The following is a 7,198-nucleotide window of genomic DNA, read 5'->3' on the forward strand; positions in this document are numbered from 1 at the left end:
AGCGACGCTAATCTTGTACCAGTGATTAGAAGAAGACATTTTCCAATTTGCGAAGAATCATGTGGTCAATGTTTTGTTTCCCAAAGGACTATAAGAGAGATGACATTTATTGGTTGCAGATTCTAGTTCAATAGCACATCAGCTTTACTTTGCTATATTATCTTAGTTTGGTTGATAAATTAATTCCTCACAATTGTCACTTTTGTTGCTCACAGTTGAGAAAGCAAAATACATCTACATTGTTGGCTTTTACCCTCACGGTGTCCCCTGACTCTATTCAGATTTTTGCTGAGCATGCTGCTGCAAACAACAAGGTAAATTTTAGGTGGTAGCTAGTGTTTAATTGGTCGTGTTGTTTCCAGGTTTTCTTGATGAATCTGTTTGCTCACTTTATCTGTGAGTTTTTCCTTGATGCCCAAGGCGGGTGCTTCCGTAATTATTACCTGCTCTACTATGATGCTCAATGTTTTGGACATTATTTGAGATATTGCATAGCAGCTTAACTCAAAATGCATAGGATCTCAACGTTTACCCGCTGTTAAATTGCGATTTCATCTTCATGTTGTGTATTCAGATACGTTCATGGCTAACGTGGGAATGATTTACTTGCTTATGATCCAGGTGGACTTAGACATATTTTCACACTAGGCTTCTCCATGTGAGATTATAATTTGAAGGTATAATTCATCTTCAATTTCTCTCGTAATTATTGATTTTCAGTAAACAATGATGACAACAAATACTTTACTTTGGTCAAACTTTACTTGGTTTGACTTTTCAAAAAAAGCTTTAAGCTTTGGGATGGAAGTAGTATATGGAGTCTTATCTTTATGCTACCATATCTGAAGATAGATAGATAGATCACATTTTTTCTTAACAGTGATGTCACTCTCTTTTGTTTAACCTTCTAAATGGCCACTATGGAGAATGTAGATGCCTTCTTATATGAAACATTACTTGGCTGTTCATTACCTTGTAATAACAAAACTTTGTAGTCACAATGTGTGTAAAGTGCTTGTCGCCATATGAGTACATACCTCAGTTTACTTAGCTAGTGTGAAACTCTTTTCTAATTTCCTTTGTGTATTTACAACTCAGTAGTATCTGGTTTGCATTTTTTCCGGTGGCACTCATATTGTTCTGTGAGATAGAGTGGTATTTACTTTTATCTCTTCTTAATTTAAAGCACAAATGCTACATTTTACAACTTAACTCGATTCCCGTTTGCAAACTCGGAATCACATTTCTATACCAATACTAGTTACATGTATGAGTATTCTTTATATAAACTATCTGTAGCGTCTCATGTTCCAATTGTTAACCAATTATGAACTCTCAACATCATTGCTTGTGTGTGTATTTTACAGGTCAATGAATGCCTTGCATGAAGCAAGGTGCATGGGCCATATCCGAAGGTACTGTTTTATTCTTGTTGCACTCTGGGCTAACTACTTCGGATCGACTATGTTTTCGTTCTCTGAACTGTGTGTCCCGTGTGTTTTACTTGGCTGGAAACCTAGGAGGATGTGTGGCGGCTAACGCCATTGTCAACATCAACAAGCACCATGTGGAGGCATTCCGGTGGCTGCGAATCGACTAAGACGTAATTAGGCTATACTGCATCAATTGCATGGCCTTCTCATCGAGTCATACCACTCGCTCTTCTCTGAGCCCTTACCTACCAGGTTACCACCGCCACCATTCTCAGATCATATCGTCAATATTTTACTGAATAGGTAGTCTAGGTTGTTTATCATCAGTTGGTATGCTATACTGCTTAGTCTGAAATTTGGATTTCAGTTCTAGGATGGAACTTTGATGGGATTGTACATATATTTGAACTGTTTAGTGGCAAGTCATGCATTAGGTTATTGGGCTATTGGAATTGTTGTATCAGAGGGATGAGGTACCCATTTCGTGGTACATATGTACGAACAGCTTTGGTCTGACTAAATGTTTGCAATGTTTAGTGCTGAGCATTATGCTTGCATAATTTCGCTGGAGCGTTGCTTCTTTCAGCGTGTCCCTGTGATGTTTTTATGGATCATCAAAGCTCACTAGCAGGGGTTCTTTTCATGTATTGATGGAAATATATAAAAACTTGTTTGCATATGTAGTAGATCTATAGGAAATGGATGTGCTCAACTCTTTTGATTTTGTTTGCTTCTTATGCATATTTAGTGCTGAAACTCGTATACTTTCAGACCCTCCTCCAACTCCACCCACGTCCCCGTTCTTTTGCTGCCGACCACAACTCTGGCTGCTCCCTCCTATCAGTGTTCCGTCTTGGTGTGCTGCTGCTGGTCTGGCCGTGGCCTCCAGCGACTTGCGCGCTGGGGTAGGCTCGACTGCCCACATGTATCAATTACGTTGGCACCACCACAATTGTGCGCTGCCAATGTTCAACCTTGGCTACTCCACCCTTCGGCGAGCTACTTGGGTTCTCTTCTTCCCCTTCTATTGGCTATGTTGTTTTAAACTGTTTGATTTTACTCGGATGTGATTTTGGTGCTGTAAAAAGTGAATCTTGAGATATGCAAGTCTGCATCATTTTAGTTTTGCTGGCTGAAATGTTTATCTCTAATGTAGAGCAAGTGGGAATGGTCAGCTTGGTTCTGTGTCAAAGTACCAAATCGAACTCAAATTATGATGGTTCTATAAATGTTTGGCTTACTAATAGAATAACTTCCTTCATTAAGTTATAATGATGCCCATTCATTCTGAAATTTATTCAGATACGATGGTGCACCAGACTATTATGGTCGTCAAGTACATATTTCTCATGGTACTCCAAGAACACCATATAATCTTCATACATTTGTACTAATTTGTTTGATGTATCTTAGTAGTCCATGTGTTGTGCTATTGTTTCCATATAATTTGGGAGCTATAGTCAATTTTTTATTTTCTGTTAATAGTTGTGAATATCTCTTACTCATGTACCGTGCATTGTTGCCTACTCCTGTGTGGTAGCGTTTTCCTTGAACTAGGACTATGGGAGATTATTTTCTTCTCTACCGTCGGAATGTACCTTACTTTCAAGTTTACACTTGTTGTGGAAAGGGTGCTAACCTACCCTATCTAGTTTGCGAAGTGATACCGAGTGGATGCCTTCTAACACAATTGTATGCTTGGCAGGTTCAATCATTTTTTACAGCACAAATCGCATTTTTATTATGAAGAATTTCTTTATGGTTAATATGCAACGACTGAGTAGACAAATAATGTGCTTTACGCACTAACCTGATACAATATGCTTTAAGCACTAAGTATTTAATAGGTTGTCACTTGGCACTCAGTGTCTAGAAGTAGGCTTGTCAAATATGTTTTGAGTAGTGGAACTTTTGGCGTACATCTTTACCTGAACCTAGCTACCAATACGTTGTGTGCATTTAGGGTTTTGCTGATGGAGATGTTTGTCCCATTCTGTAGCACTGCAAGCATGTCTTCTGCGAAAATTGTGTCTCTGAGTGGTAACCACAAACATTTCAACTCCTACCCCTGTAGCTACAAGAATTTCATAATCTGAATAAGAATTTATGATGGCAAGTTTGAGAGGGACGGGCATTGGTCGTTAAGCTCAATTTAGTGATATGTCCATACTAACCGATTTTGCCCCAGAAAATGAATTAGATATGTAATGTGGAAAAAACTTGGTACTACTTGCACATTATACTTCTGGACTTTTAACACTTGTGGAGGAGAGTTGAGGTTCTCAATGCATGTGTACCTGTATGTGTAATAACCTCTCTATACTACCCAAAAATCTTGACATGGTGTAAATTATATCACTATCCTTAGCTAGAATAATTGACAAATTGATGATGCTTACGTAGTTAATCAAGATTAGTATAAAACTTTAATAGTATTTCTTGATTGGATCAGGTTGAAATATTGTTTGCGAGTTACTCTAGTATACTCTTCTATATGATGTATTGTTGTTTACATAGCGGCACCATTCTTGTGTTGCAACAATCTCATCTGTTGTTTGTGTTTTCCAGGTCAAGGATGTGCCCTAGATCCCACAATTGGTCTCTGGTTGTGGTCTCGGACAATGCCTCTTCGCATGGAACCCAGAGCTCCTGTTGTAGTTGCCAGCAAGGGCTCCGGTGGTGCTGCTGCTCGGCTTTGACTGCCTCCTTGACCCATGCTGCAACTTTGGTGCTGGCGACATTTGACCTTGGCTACACCACCCTCAGGTGAGCTACTCGTGTTCCCTTCTTCATGTTCTACTCTCTCTATGGTACAAAAGCCATCCAGCCAAGGTGATTCTGTGCTCCGCCTTCCTGCGGTGTGGTTCATAGTTGCTGAATTTTACTTGATGTGATTTGTTGCTGTAAAAAATGAATTTAAGATATGTAATTCTTCATCATTCTAGTTTTGTTGGCTGCAATATTTATCTCTTAAGTAGTGCAAATGGGATCTGTGGCTAGGATCATTATCTTCATTATTATCTTCACTTGGCTGGTGGAGGCAAAACAAGCGACGCCCAAACCCCGCCGCAAAGGGCTAGGATCAGCGGCGCTGCTCCTGCCATGGATGATTTGGAAGCATAGAAATGACTGCGTTTTTTAGGGAACATGGCCATCTGTGCATGACCTGATGTCCAAAGTCAAGGAAGAGTAGCGTTGCCGGCGACCTGGGATGTGCACTAAGTAGCTGGGTGTGTACGATGTATGCTGCCTCCTAGGAGGATTGTAAACAAACTATCTTTTCAATGAAATGAGACGCAAAGATCCTTTGCGTTTTCTCGAAAAAAAACTAGTGCAAATGGGAATGCCTCGCTAGGTTCTTTGTGGAAGTACCAAACGGAAAGAAAATTATGCTTATTCTATAAATGGCATTATGAAATGCATTCTTTTTTTTAACTTGCTTTGGTTTAGTATATATACATTACGTGTATCCGATTTGTGATTTCTGGTTATTGGTCTGATCCTACATCTCTTGTTTCTGGATAGTTTAGTTTTTTTAAATATATGTAGTATTTTTGTGGTTTATTTGATGCTATGGTTTAACTACTAGTACATAGTATTTCCTGAATTCACCGACATGACATGGATGATTGGAATCTCTCAATCATGTTATATTCTAATTTATCTTATCTATGCTAGTCTGAGTTGGACAATTGCTATTCTATATATTTAACATGTTTGTTCTTGATCATGCCTTGCTTAGGGAGGAATAGCTCCGTTTATTTGACATACCTCTTGTTCTAGCTATAGAATGTGTTTTTTTGGAGATGATAAATTGCTATCCATCTTGTGAATTTTGATTCAGACCATATAATGAACTCTTTTCCATTATTTAAATTTATTGTGCTTCTCATCATTCTAAAGCTATGTGTTCCACTATCGCATCTATGGTATATGCATGTAAATGGCCTTCTTTGTAGTATGCCTACATTTATCTTGATGTAGGTAATTTGTTTTCTTGAGGAGATATCACCATACAATGTTACCAAATGATCTTTCTTTCTGTACGCTTTGATGTGCATCTGATTGCTGAAACTTGGCCAATACATCAGAGAAGGAAATATGTTCTAGGGATATTTCTGCCAAAAAAATTACTATCTGCCAATATATTTTCGTATTTCTTTTCAAAACCGTAGAATATCTTTGTTCAAAGTTCAACCCTTAGTTTGTAAGTCTTTAGGAAGAGGATATGCACACCGCTTATTTGTTTAGACATTTGACTTCACTTTATTATTTTGTGGGTCCTGATTGGCACTCTCGACTTAAGCAGTTCTTGATGTTTACTCCGCTGGACTAAAAAAATGAACCTTTTCTTTGTGTTATTCATGCATTGCTTGGAATTTGGTTTTACACCAATTGATTCAGATTGTTGCTGTTTTTTGGGGCAGATGTTACTTTGTTCTGCTACCTACGTACAGTCCCAGGTATATAATTCCTCAGCCATTTTCAGCATGCCCACATGGGTAATGATGAAATAGTAGCATTGGTGCATTTGGATGTAGCACTCAGGTGCCAAAACTGTTCTGCCACGAGATCTATAGGTAATGTACTCGGTTCAGGTACACCTAGCTAATTAAGCAATCCACGGTATCCTAAAAGGTGCTCGAATTGTAAGTTCGTTCTTGCGCATATAAATGTGATTATATTGCTTCCGCTCAAATAATTTTAACTGTACATGCCTTGATGTTTTCTCTTTATGCATGAATAATATCAAGACTACAACAAACATAACTGTATCTCATGTTTCTTATTGGCAGTATGTTTGGACTACTCTTCATTTTTTTATTTATCTTCCACCTAGATTATTGTCTGCCATGTTTGTAGAGTCTATAATGTAGACCTATATTGATTTTCCATGCTTTTTTTATTTTGACAAGACAAACTCAATAGTGAAATACTAGCAATCGAGCCTGTTGTGTGTGATAGTAGGCACCCAAAGTTTGTTGACCTATATTTGGTGAATAGTTGTTCCGACTCCGGTGGTGCAACTGTTGTGCTGATGGTTGGCCTCCTCCACTTTGCGTGCAGTTGTAGGCCTGCCTAGACCTCGCCTTGGACTACTTGTGCCCTTGCTGCCATGCGATGGTGGCAAGTTCTCTGCACCGCAACCACAATAGTGGTGGGCTCTTCTTTGAGTCCGTGGTTTTGGTGAGTTAGTGGTTCTCGTCTTGTGTCCTCTACATGCTCTGTGATATCATGGCTTGCGTTGATGATCTAGGATTCGGTGATGTGGTTTTATGATTAGGATTGGTTCATGGCACTATTGTGCTGGTTATTGGGGCTTATGCACCCTCTTTGTAGATACACCTTTTGACATCTGGTATAGTTCATCTCAATGCTTGATGTATTATCAGGCTTTATTATGGACATGATTTATCTCAACACTAAGGCAATTGTATATTGAATTGTTGATGCTGCTACTTTTTCCTGCTATTTTTATGTGCTCAGATACACACCGTAAACAATTATACTTTGGGATTAGCTACATGAATGTTACACTTGTAGTACACTAAACCTTTCTCGACTTTAATTGTCACATGCTCTACACTGAGATTGGGGTGGATTTTGGAGGCTTAGCCCAAGCATCTTTTTTATTTTCGTTGTTGATCTGCATATATATTGCACATATGTGTTTATATATCTCAAGTTTGAACTGATTGGCATCTGCTGGAAATAGTGGTTAAGTAGGAGTAGCTGTGCGGCTTGCCGGGTAGTGGTCATCGGCA

General features: G+C 38.8%; 1 long non-coding RNA gene across 1 annotated transcript; it reads left to right on the forward strand.

The window, feature by feature from the left end:
- Positions 1-213: 213 nt before the first annotated feature.
- LOC124704462 lies at positions 214-1,661 on the forward strand. Its single transcript, XR_007003567.1, has 3 exons — positions 214-314; positions 622-677; positions 1,368-1,661. It is a non-coding gene; the product is annotated as an uncharacterized LOC124704462 (long non-coding RNA).
- Positions 1,662-7,198: the final 5,537 nt, after the last annotated feature.

The sequence above is a fragment of the Lolium rigidum genome, chromosome 3, assembly GCF_022539505.1.
Source record: "Lolium rigidum isolate FL_2022 chromosome 3, APGP_CSIRO_Lrig_0.1, whole genome shotgun sequence".
NCBI classification, from domain to species: Eukaryota; Viridiplantae; Streptophyta; class Magnoliopsida; order Poales; family Poaceae; genus Lolium; species Lolium rigidum.